Source organism: Lolium perenne, chromosome 2 (assembly GCF_019359855.2).
Source record: "Lolium perenne isolate Kyuss_39 chromosome 2, Kyuss_2.0, whole genome shotgun sequence".
NCBI classification, from domain to species: domain Eukaryota; kingdom Viridiplantae; phylum Streptophyta; class Magnoliopsida; order Poales; family Poaceae; genus Lolium; species Lolium perenne.
In genome coordinates this window covers 127,758,224-127,771,201 of record NC_067245.2, presented here as the reverse complement: position 1 = coordinate 127,771,201, position 12,978 = coordinate 127,758,224, and the positions used below count along the sequence as shown (strand labels likewise).

The following is a 12,978-nucleotide window of genomic DNA, read 5'->3' as shown; positions in this document are numbered from 1 at the left end:
GCCGTGACCTCGTTAGTGTTCTGGGCTCGCGTCTCTAGTACGGTCTAGTGTAGGACCAGCACAACACCGTTGTTGAGCATACTTTCAATACTGCATCGCTGTTTTGACAATTGCTGTTTTTGCTACCATATATAAGCCATCCTACAGCTCCACATATTGTCTCCACGTGCTTTGTATCAACACCTGGTAATCGCTTTGGCAATCTTTGGAGACGCTGATTCTTGCTGGTTGTTACATCGCCTTCCTCCTTTTTGGTAAGAACTTGTAAGAGCTTTGTATTTTTCTTGACAAATTGCACGTGAACCACCATATTCCGTGGTTTGTAGGCATATACATTTGTACTTTTTGTGTACTAATCATGACAGGACCTACACCAGGAGCTGTTGACCCGGCAAAGATGACGACTGAGGAGTTGCATGCTCACTTTACCCACCTTTTGAGCGGGCATGCATGTGACGTCGATGCGCGCATTGGTGATGTGGACGCCAAACTCACCGACATGTTGGATGGCCTCGACACAGCTTTCAACTCCAAGCTCGGCGCCAAGTTCCAGGAGCTCTTGACTCGGTTGCCGCCACCTCGCGACAACGTGCGACGACGCGCACGCCGTGTTCCTCGTGCGGAATTGCCTGCGGGTAGCGCTCCTGCTGCAGCGACCGCACCTGACGCGCCTTCTTATGAAGGATACGAAGACTATGAAGGGGACGCGGACGAGCGGGTCGAGGAGAATGTGCTGGATGGCGAGGAAGTCGAACAACCTGCACCTGGTCGTCCACAACAACTGAACCGCAATGCTCGCCCACCTCCACGGCTGGTACGTGATGATGATCATGTTGCAAAACTTAAATTGAATTTTCCGCCATTTGAGGGTAGATATAATCCTGATGCATATCTTACATGGTAATTGGAAGTAGAACAACGCTTTGCATGTTCAAAATACCCTGATCACTTGCGTGTTAGTGCTTCTACTTGTGAGTTCAAAGATTTTGCTTCTATTTGGTGGTATGAACATTGTAGAGCACATCATGCTAATATTCCTACTACTTGGGTTGCTATAAAACTTGCTATGCGTACTCATTTTGTTCCTCCACATTATCAGCGTGATTTGCTTAAGAAATTGTCTCGCTTAGAACAAGGAAAAAATTATGTAGAAGACTATTATCAAGAATTGCAAATTGGCATGATTCGATGTGGTATTGTAGAGGATAATGAGGCTATGCTTGCACGTTTCTTTGGTGGTTTGAATAAAGAGATTCAGCATATTTTAGATTATAAGGAGTACAACACTATTACTCGCTTGTTTCATCTTGCTTGCAAAGCTGAACGTGAAGTGCAGGATCGTTAACCACCATGGAGAAGAGCTAATGTTTCTGTAGGTCGTACATCGTCGTGGTCTCCGCGACAATCAGCACCACCATCTCGTGAGACTGCACCAGCACCTACTACCTCCAAGTACACCGCGCCTGCATCACGAGCACCACCTGCTGCTGCTCCACCACCATCTGATGGTCCTCCTCGGAGTTCATCTTCCATCGTCTCCACGGGGAAGACGCGCGACATTCAATGTCGCAAATGCTTGGGATTTGGTCACATAGAGAGAGAGTGCAGAACCAAGCGTGTGATGTTGGTGCGTGAAGATGGAGAATATGATTCTGCAAGTGACTTTGATGAAGATACATTGGCCCTTATTGTTGCACGTGACGATGCCAATTCTGATTCAGAGAGAGAGATGGAGGTAATGGAAGCTGACACTGCTGATCAGTACATGAGCTTAGTTGCACAGCGTGTGTTGAGCGTGCAATTGAGCAAATCTGAGCATGATCAACACCATAATCTGTTTCAAACAAGAGGTGTTGTGAAAGAGCGAGCTATAAGAATCATCATTGATGGAGGGAGCTGCAATAATCTGGCTAGCGTTGGCATGGTGGAGAAGCTTTCTCTCCCTACAAGACAGCGCACACATCCATATTACATTCAACGGTTTGAGAGCTCTCGGAAGCTCAAGGTAACAAGAACTACACGTGTGCATTTTACTATTGGTACATATTCTGATTTTGTTGATTGTGATATAGTACCTATGCAAGCTTGTTCTTTGTTACTTGGTAGACCTTGGCAATTTGATAGAGAATCTGTTCATAATGGTAGAACTAATCAATATTCTCTTATGCATGATGGAAAGAAAATTGGTCTCAAACCTTTGACTCTTGAACAAATAGTAAAATATGATCTTGCTAGAGCTAGTAGAGTAAAAAACTAGGAGAAACATAAGAGTGAAAATCAGATTGTTGCTGCAGATTTTATGCCACATAAGACTAATACTAAATCTGATTCGAACCATGCTACTGAAATTCGTTTGAAAAATCCTTGTTTGCTTGCTAGCCAATCTGATATGGCTAAACTTGATGTGAACACTACTCAATGTTATGCTATCATTTGCAAAGAAGTTATGTTTCATTTGAGGATTTGCCTCCTTCTTTGCCACCTGCGGTTGCTAATCTTTTGCAGGAATTCATTGATGTGTTCCCACAAGATGTTCCACCTGGATTACCACCTATTCGTGGGATAGAACACCAGATTTACTTGATTCCAGGAGCTTCGCTGCCCAATCGTGCGCCATATCGCACCAATCCTGAAGAGACCAAAGAGATTCAGCGACAAATACATGTTCTCCAAGATAAAGGTTACATTCATGAGTCTCTTAGCCCATGTGCTGTTCCTATTATCTTGGTACCTAAGAAAGATGGTTCTTCATGCATGTGTACTGATTGTAGAGCTATTAATAATATTACCATTCGATACCGTCATCCGATACCTCGTTTAGATGATATACTTGATGAATTGAGTGGTTCTATTATGTTCTCTAAAGTTGATTTGCGTAGTGGTTACCACCAGATTCGTATGCAATTAGGAGATGAATGGAAAACAGCGTTTAAAACTAAGTTCGGTTTATATGAGTGGTTAGTAATGCCTTTTGGTTTAACTAATGCACCTAGTACTTTCAGGAGACTGATGAACGAAAGTTTTACATGCTTTTATTGGACGTTTTGTGGTGGTATGCTTTGATGATATTCTGATTTATAGAAAATCTTTGGAGGATCATTTGGATCATTTACGTGCTGTTTTCAATGCTTTACGTGATGCACGTTTGTATGGTAATCTTGAGAAGTGCACCTTTTGCACCAATCGAGTTGCGTTTCTTGGCTATGTTGTTACTGCGCAGGGAATTTAAGTTGATCCAGCCAAGATTGAGGAAATTGAGAGTTGGCCGCAGCCAAAGACGGTCACACAAGTGAGGAGTTTTCTTGGCCTCGCTGGTTTCTATAGGCGCTTTGTGAAAGATTTTGGATCCATTGCTACGCCGCTGAATGAGCTTACCAAGAAGGATGTGCCCTTTGTGTGGGGCGATGCACAACAAGAAGCCTTCATGATTTTGAAAGATAAGTTAACACATGCTCCATTACTCCAACTTCCTTATTTCAATAAGACTTTTGAGCTTGCATGTGATGCTAGTGGAATTGGTTTGGGAGGTGTGTTATTACAAGAGGGCAAACCTGTTGCATATTTTAGTGAAAAATTGAGTGGGACTAGTCTGAACTATTGTACTTATGATAAAGAATTATATGCGCTTCTTCGGACATTAGAAACTTGGCAACATTATTTATGGCCTAAAGAATTTATTATACATTCTTATCATGAATCTTTGAAGCATATTCGTAGTCAAGCTAAGGTGAATCGCCGCAATGCAAAGTGGGTTGAGTTTATTGAGTCTTTTCCTTATGTTATCAAACACAAAAAGGGTAAAGATAATGTTATTGATGATGCTTTGTCGCGCCGTTATACTATGCTACCTCAACTTGACTTCAAGATTTTTGGATTAGAAACTATAAAGGAACAATACTTGCATGATGCTGATTTTAAAGATGTGTTGCTGAATTGTAGAGATGGTAGAACATGGAACAAATTCATCCTCAATGATGGATTTGTGTTCCGTGCTAACAAGCTGTGCATCCCAGATAGTTCCGTTCGTCTTTTGTTGTTGCAGGAGGCGCATGGAGGAGGATTGATGGGTCACTTTGGTGTGAAGAAGACGGAGGATGTACTTGCTGCACACTTCTTTTGGCCACGTATGCGTCGAGATGTTGAGAGATTTGTGGCACGCTGCACTACATCCCAAAAAGCTAAGTCTCGACTTAATCCGCATGGTTTATATATGCCTCTTCCTGTTCCTAGTGTACCTTGGGAGGATATTTCTATGGATTTCGTTTTGGGTTTGCCTCGTACACAGAAGGGGAGGGATAGTATCTTTGTTGTTGTGGATCGGTTTTCTAAGATGGCACACTTTATTCCATGTCACAAGACTGATGATGCTACACATGTTGCTGATTTGTTCTTTCGCGAAATTGTTCGTTTACATGGTGTGCCAAATACTATTGTTTCTGATCGTGATACTAAGTTTCTTAGCCACTTTTGGAGATGTTTATGGGCTAAGTTGGGGACTAAATTGTTGTTTAGTACTACCTGTCATCCACAAACTGATGGACAAACTGAAGTAGTAAATAGAACATTGTCTACTATGTTGCGGGCTGTTTTGAAGAAGAACTTAAAATTGTGGGAAGAATGTTTACCTCATGTTAAATTTGCATACAATCGTTCGCTGCATTCTACCACTAAGGTGTGCCCACTTGAGATTGTTTATGGTTTTGTTCCACGTGCACCTATTGATTTATTGCATTTACCATCTTCGGTGCAAAATAATTTGGATGCTACACAACGTGCTGAATTGATATTACAATTGCATGAAACTACTAAAGACAACATAGCACGCATGAATACTAAGTATAAAATTGTTGGGGATAGAGGAAGAAAGCATGTTGTGCTTGATGTTGGTGATCTTGTTTGGTTGCATTTGCGCAAAGATCATTTTCCTGAATTGCGCAAGTCTAAACTAATGCCACGTGCTGCTGGTCCTTTTAAGGTGTTAGAGAAAATAAATGATAATGCATATAAACTTGAGCTTCCTGCAGAGTTGGGTCCGGTTAGTTCTACATTTAACATTGCAGATTTGAAGCCTTACTTTGGTGAAGAAGAGGAGCTTTCGTCGAGGACGACTTCAATTCAAGAAGGGGGGCATGATGAGGACATCCCATCTATTGATCATACAATCGTTGTACCTACAGCCACACAAATACAATGACCAATCACTCGAGCTCGTGCCAAACAACTTAACTATCAGGTACTTTCGTTTCTTGGAACTATTCCTCACATACATGAGAATATGATCCAGCCTAAATCAGATATGTTTGTTACTCTTAGAAATGATGAACCTAGAATGGATGAGGAGGACTAGCATTGGAGCATGATCACACATGGAGGAGTTGGCAGCAAGCATTTGAGGATTGAAGATGACGCTGCAAGTGGAGATTTCAGAACTTTGAAGCCACCATAAGAAGAGATGAAGACATGGATGAAATATAGAGTTTTCCACTTCATAATTTCGTCCATAGCATAATATGGTGCTGCGTCACCTTTAGTTTTGGGCTAGGCCCATGTCATTTTCGCAGGAACTAAGTCAAACACGTTTTAGAGTCCGTACTGAAGGGGGAAAGGCCTTCTAGGGTTTGGTTCGGCCACCATATGTATGGCTGGCCTAAACCCCACCTTTTCCTCCTTTAAATACCCCCATAGCCATCACGTTTAGACTCAGATTTTTATTAGACTAAAAGTTAGCCATTGCTGCAACTCTCGTGTACTTCTTTTGAGGCCAACGCCCATAACAAGACCGACTATTTGGAATCCCACCTTATTCAATAAAACTTTCATCTTTCATCCGCAATATTCTGATTGCAATATTAGTTCTTACTTGTTCTCGATTTAAGGTAGGAATTAAGACCCTCGCTGGTCAGGCTGATCGTGCATCCGCAAGATCAGTAACTCCCAGAGATTGTCCTAGCGTTGCATTGGCGCACGAGCTTTGCACGTGTAGTCGGGTTGTCAAGCACGAACTCCACCAACAAATCGACGCTATCATAATCTCATCAAAAGATCGGCCACCTTTGCCCTACCAAGGACCAACACTTAGTCCTAAATTGGGAGAAGTGCCATTTTATGGTAACAGAAGGTGTAGTCGTTGGACACCGAGTTTCAGGAAGAGGCATTGAAGTGGACCGCGCAAAGATAGAGTCGTAGAGAAGTTAGCATGCCCGGGGGATATAAAAGGTATAAGAAGTTTTTTTGGGGAATGTTGGTTTTTATTGAAGATTCATTAAATATTTTTTCGAAAATATCAAAGCCTCTTACTAATATTTTTCAAAACGATGTTCCATTCTATTTTAATGATGATTGCTAAAAGTGTTTTAATGTTTTAAAGAATGCTTTAATAAGTGCTCCTACAATTAAACCGCCTAATTGGAATTTACCATTTGAGACTGTGTGTGATGGAAGTGATTATGCCATAGGTGTAGTATTAGGCCAAAGAATTGATAAGAAAGTAAATGTTATATACTATGCTAGTAAAACTCTTGATGGCACCCAAAGAAATTATGCTACTACTGAAAATTAATTTTTAGCTGTGATCTTTGCATGTGATAAGTTTAGACCTTAGAATGAGGATTCTAAAGTCATAGTACACTATGGTCATTCTGCTATTAAATACCTTATGAATAAGAAATATGCTAAGCCTAGACTTAAAAGATGGGTTCTATTACTTGAAGAATTTGATTTACATATGTTTGATACAAAAGGTGAGGATAATACGATAGCTGATCATTTATCTAGAATGGAAAACTTTCCGGTAGATCTCACTCCTATTAATGATAGCTTTGCTAATGAACAACTTGCAAACATTAATGTATCAAGTGCAAAAATAGCTTTTCTATGGTTCGCTGATTATGCTAATTTTATTGTTGGAAAAGATATACCACCTCATTTTACTTATCAACAAAGAAATAAATTCTTCTATGATCTTAGACATTAGTTCTGGGATGATCCATTTCTTTAGAAGAACAACGTAGATGGTATTATTACACTTGGTGTGCCTGAGTTTGAAGAACAAATAATTATTAAAAATTGTCATGATAGTCCCTATGGAGGACACCACGCAGGAGACCGCTGATGCATGTAAATTGCATACATGAACTTTGTCCGTTATTAGAATTAATTCCCACCTATTTGCAACATATATGATGATAATACCATGTTTTACATTGATTTATAGTGATTTACCAATGACCCCCTGATGTAGCCCCGCTCACCGATGACACCACACCAAGACCAGCAAGTCCCCCAAGTGGACCAATGACGCGGGCTCGAGTCAAAGCGCTACATGATAAGGTGAACTCAATCCTCACTACCCTCGATCTCGGTACCCCATTGGATGGATTGCTACCTCATGCCGACACGCTTTATGTTATTAGGTACGAGGCGCGTCAAGGCCCCGGAGAGGAGGACACACCATGGTCAAGAGGAGGAGAGGAGCAGCTGGACGTGAAGATGGGCGTGGAGCTGGACCCGACGTCATCCTAAGCGCGCGAAGGAAAGAAGGGAGCCAGCCGGCCCAGGACCCGGCCAACCGGGCCACCCGGTCCCAGGTCCGGCCGACCGGATGCCCAACCGGCCAACCGGTCCAGACCGGATCCCAGGCCGATGCCAACCGGACGCATTACTGAGGCACTTCTGGTCACCGCCCGGCGCTGGACCCGGTCTGGACCGGACGCCCCGGCCCCAGGTCCGGTCTGACCGGACCCCTGACCGGATTCGTCGACCTGTCTCTACCAAATCTACCTAATTCGTTCACTTATGTACCTTTCCGACCTGCGGGCCATGTAGACCTTTATAAGTACCCAGGACGCCCCCTTTTACTCTTTAGACATAATCTGAGCTTAAAACTACTTTTGAGCTTTGTCTCCCTAGGGTTAGATCCCCTTTATAATCGAGGCTACTCTTGTTGAGGATTTGGATATTTGTGAGTGAGATTCTAGTGTGCTCCACTCTCTCTCCCTCACCGGTCTCCGTCTCCAACCCCGATCTCTCATCCGGAATTCTACCTCGCGTCTCTTCCGGTTGATTCTATTGGCGTGGTCCATCGAGCCACGAGAGTAAGAATTCGATTGTATCGGGTTGTGTGCGTGTGTTTGTTCTTCGTGTTCTTCGCGTTCTTCCTCTTCTCCCTATTTTCCCCTTTTGGATTTGGGTCAATCGCGAGATCGGGCCACAACCTAGGTCTTAGACCACATCATATGGTATCAGCAGCTTTTGGTTACCGCGATTTTGACCCCCCACCCACCCAAATTCGTCTCTAAAAAGTTTTCCAAAAAATCCCCAAAAAATAGCACTAAATTGCCTTTGGATGGATCTGCGATTTTGTTGAGTTTTGAGTGGTTTTGTTCCATGGATTTGGTGTTTTTAGTGTTGATCTACTATTTACCCCACCTTTTAGCCTCCAATTCCTTCGTTTCCCTTCGATTTGATCTTTTGGTTTTGGTTTGGGGAAGAACAAGAGAGAGAAACGCGCCAGCCGGTTGAGCAACCGGTTGACCGACCCCCAGACCGGACAGGCCGGCCCAACAACCGGTCCGACCGGCCTCCTGACTGGGCACCACTCCGTCCCGGCCCGAGTTCGCTTTTCGACTAACACCACCACCACCACCGCCACCATCGCAGGTATAACTTGCACTTTACCCTTGTAGCCCTCTTCCTTTTGCAACCTCTCCTATCGAGCATTGCTTATCAAGTGTTGCGAGACATTGCACGTGGCCCCGATTGTGAGGTGTGTGTGTAGTGTGGAGTCAAGCTTCTAAGCAAGTACTCGTGTGTGGGAAAATAGCAAAAGCGAAGCTAACGCTAACATAGTGAAAGAAAAAGAAAGAAAACAAAAAGCACAAAAAGAGTGCAAGTGTCGTCATAGGTACAAAAGAGTGCAAGTGCCACCAAATACAAAAAGAGAAAAAGCTTTTAAGCAAAAGAGAGAAAAGAGAAGAGAGGCCGCGTGTGAATCTTGTTGTCTCTCCGTTTGCAACCAAAGCTTTGCCTCTCCTTGTGTTAGTGTGACACCGAGCACCCTTGCTTACGGGTTTTTACGTTTTTCCGCTCAATTTTTGGTTGCACTAACCCCGTGTGACGCCCCGGAACCGGTACCATGAGGATCCCAGCGAACCCGCCGAAATCCGCACGATATCGATTCAGAGACGCCCTCCGACACAACGTGCGCGACGAGTCACACACGTGATGCCAGAGGAATTAACACGAGCGGTAACATTACAACAGGATTACAATAGAGCCCACAAGAAACATATATATTACAACGACTCAAACGAATCAAGATACAAATATACAATACAAAGATCCAAATCATACAGAAGATCAAATACGTCCGAGTACGGACAATATACAAATTGGACTAAGAGTCCTGAAGATAACCAGTGGCGTCCATAACCCTGCCCAGGCCAAGCCGGAAGGGTAACCTTGCTAGAGTCGTCTTCATCGAACATATCTTCATACCTGCCCGGTTATATCCCGTAGAAGCAGCAATAAGTACGGGTTCGTACTTAACAAGACTTCAAGACGTATAAGCATTCGTCAACCAGTCGTCCTTTGTACTTGAGGCACGCAGGGGACTTAGAGGACGCAAGAGGAACGTCATAGGCAATATGGTGGGGTTAAGCGGCAGCGCGCAAGCACTAAAAACCTATAGAGACACTCTACAACATTCGTCTAATCAGAGAAGATGAGAGAGCGCATAACTAACAGTTCTATACTCTGCAAACATAACACAGCCAATGTGTTCCCCCTTCGCAAAGAAGTACTAGCAAAGGCACTCACACTGTTGTCAAGTTTTAACCATTTATTATTGAAGTTGTGCTAACTTACTACACCAGTAATTATGATTGAAACAATAGGTGTAAGTTGTCTATGGTCGAGTCATACAGCTCCAAGTCGTCCATAACCGCGGACACGGCTTATCTATAAGATTGTAACCCTGCAGGGGTGCCCAAATGTGCCCACACACACGATCAACCCACTTACGACAGGTGGATATCACGACACGCACTCTCCTTCACTACAACAATGTCCAGGAAGCCACCTAACTAAGTTTAACCCGTTTCAGAGCCCGATCGAAACTCCGAAGCGGACTCAGCTATTGCGACTGCGTGCTAGGTGGACAGTGCCCAGCGGGATGACCACTTCGCAGTGGCACCGCATCCTACGAGCGTGCAAGAGACAACGGGGTTACAAGGCACATAGCTTCCCCAAAAGTAACATCATATCATCTGACCACAAAGAAACAAGCTTGCACGCTCGAGAGAAACAAAACGTTCAAACTAATTGTGGCCACTGGACAAAGCTGTAGATTCCAGCAGTGGTCGAGGGGAGACCCGGTAAGCATACCCACGTGTGGTTAGAGCGCTCAGTCTCGGAACAGATAACAAGAACTCGGGGCCCTAAGATATTTAGGAAACACAAGTGAGCCGTCATAAAACGATCAGCTGACCCACCGATGCCTCCGCTAAACAAATGTCAACAACTAAAGTAACCATGATTCTTCCCAACATATAGCCCGATAAGATAACAGTAACGGTAACGAGATAAAACAGCACTAGCATGCACTACGACTCGCAAGGGCAGACTCGATAACCAAACAATAGCCGTAGGAGGTGGTGGTGGCAATATGGGCTGCTTGAGGTAACAAGTGGAAAGGACACGTGACAAAAACGCAACTTAAGGATAGCATGAGGGAGAAGGCAAAATAAAATAGGCGAGCGACTCCTGCAGGGACAGGAGTATAGGGAAAATGCTTGCCTGTTAGAGATTACCGAGGAACATCCGGAGAACTTGTCGTATCTCACCACACCACTTCGCGATCCTATCCGGGAAGAAGCAAATGCTGGCAAACAACGGATGCAAGTCTTACAACTACGGAAGAAGAATCGGCATGCTCAAGATATGGTATGCATGCATGACATGGCAAACATGATGCGGCGATGCAACTTATATCCAATTTAAACGGAATCGGAATTCCGACAAACAATTATTAGGTTCAAATTATTTTTCTACCCCGCATATTAAATGTTATTAGCATAGCAAAAACATGGCATGGGTGCGCTACGCAAATTAAATGGAGCCGGGATAATATAGCAATCCCGCACAATTCCATATTTATTTATTAGGTGAATCGCTAATTACCCCCGAAACCCATATATGCGATGCAACAAGATGATATGCGATGCGCACATGTATGAAAGATGCATCAAGATTAAAATAGCACAATTTATAAAATATGCCTTATGGTTGGAGTCTCACGTCGGGTCGGAGAGGAAGTGGCGGAAGTCGCCGATGTTGAGGAAGTAGACGATGCGTCGAACGCCAGGAAGTAGATCTTGTCGGTGGGGCGTCAATGGCCCAGCGCGGTTGTCGGTGTCGAACTTGGATCGGCGCCAAAGCTGGAGAAGGTCATGTCGGAGAGGCGGCATAGGTGAAGGAGTAGTGGTTGCACCGAGTAGAATCAACGGACAAAACAGATGAGGTCGCCGGAAGGAACGGATGCCACATGATATGCGGACATTTTACCAAACATGTGGTGAAGATCAAAACACAGGAACAAATGAAGCCGAAGCCGAATTAGATGAGCCGACCGGCCGACAGTTAGCTCGAGATAAACGAACGATGTGCTGTAGGAATAGAAGCCAAGTTGTTCACAGACTGAACGAATGGAGCGATCGATCGGCATCAGCGGCGAGACATACACGTACGCGCTGATTTAGCTAGCATGTAAGCAAGCAGATAGGCAGCTGGATCGATTGGGTCTTTGCGTGCTTGTGCTAGCTGAAAAGGAAGAAAACAGACACTGCAAGGGATCAGCTGGATCGAGCGGTCTCGCGCGCGGCAGGAAAAAGAGGCAGCTGCCTGGCCGGCGAGCGGGAGGTTCAGGACGGTCGGCGCGCGGCCAGCGCGGAGAGGCAGGAGACAGGGGCGGCCGTGACGCGGGCACGACGAGGACTCACTTCGCGGGAGCAGCGAAAAGAGAGACATGGCGTTAGGTGGAGGTTGGGCACGGGCTCACGCGTGAGAACAGCGGTAGAGGTGGAGGTAGCAAGGTCGGGGATGCAAGGATGTGCGTCGGTCGATGTAGGGGACAAGCAGGTGCTCACGGACGAGGACGAGGCGGGGCAGAGCAGCGTCCGCCAAGGAGGAGGCGAGGCCAGGGACGGCGTGGCGCGTGCCCGCAGCGAAGGTCGCTGCGTGCGAAGCTCATGGCGACGGCGGCCGGCAGCATGAAGAGGCGGGGCGCGATAGAGAGGAGCTCGTCGGGGATGGACTGAGCGTGGCGGAGGAGAGGCAGGGCTGCGCGCGGGCGGCGCTGTCCGGCGTGGACGAGGAGGACGCGCTCGCGTCGGGGGCGGAGACGAGCTTGGGGGAGGCGTTGGTTCAGGAGAAGACGAGGGCGTCGGGGTCGAGCGGTTCCTGCGGGCGTCGGGCTCGAGCAGCTGAGGTGGGAGGACCGGCTCGCAAAAAAGAAAAGAGGATGGACTTTTCTGCAAAGCGGCCGGCGGCGGGGGGCGGAAAAGAAGATGGCCAGGGAGGCTCCTAGGGTTTTCAGTCGGGATGGGCCTTGGCCGGAAGTTGGGCCATCGGCTGGGCCACTTGGCCTGGCCGGTTGGCTGGCTGGTTTCCCCTTTTTTTTATTTTTAAAACTGTTTTATGTTGTTAGTTTGTTATTAGTTTTAAAAGCCATTTTCTAAATAGATTTTGGCAATGAATAAACAGATAAAGGAGAGGTATAATTTGAAACAAAAAGATGGGATTGTACTAGAAATAAAGGAGGGTTTAATAAAATATTTTTGAGATTGAAAATATATGCATGATGCCATGAGGATGCATAAAAGGAAAGAGAACAAGCAATCTATTAGGGGTACTACCCGGGGTCGTTACACCCCGTTTATCCCATGTGTGCGTTCCACAACTTTTCCGTGTTTGTAGTGATCT

At 45.3% G+C, this 12,978-nt stretch overlaps 1 long non-coding RNA gene across 1 annotated transcript; it reads right to left on the bottom strand.

Moving 5' to 3' along the window:
• Positions 1–9,269: 9,269 nt before the first annotated feature.
• On the bottom strand, positions 9,270–12,471 carry LOC127333479 (uncharacterized). The gene is made up of 3 exons (XR_011751952.1): positions 11,296–12,471; positions 10,795–10,879; positions 9,270–9,495 (listed from the first exon to the last, which is right to left on the bottom strand). It is a non-coding gene; the product is annotated as an uncharacterized lncRNA (long non-coding RNA).
• Between the last annotated feature and the right edge of the window lie 507 nt (positions 12,472–12,978).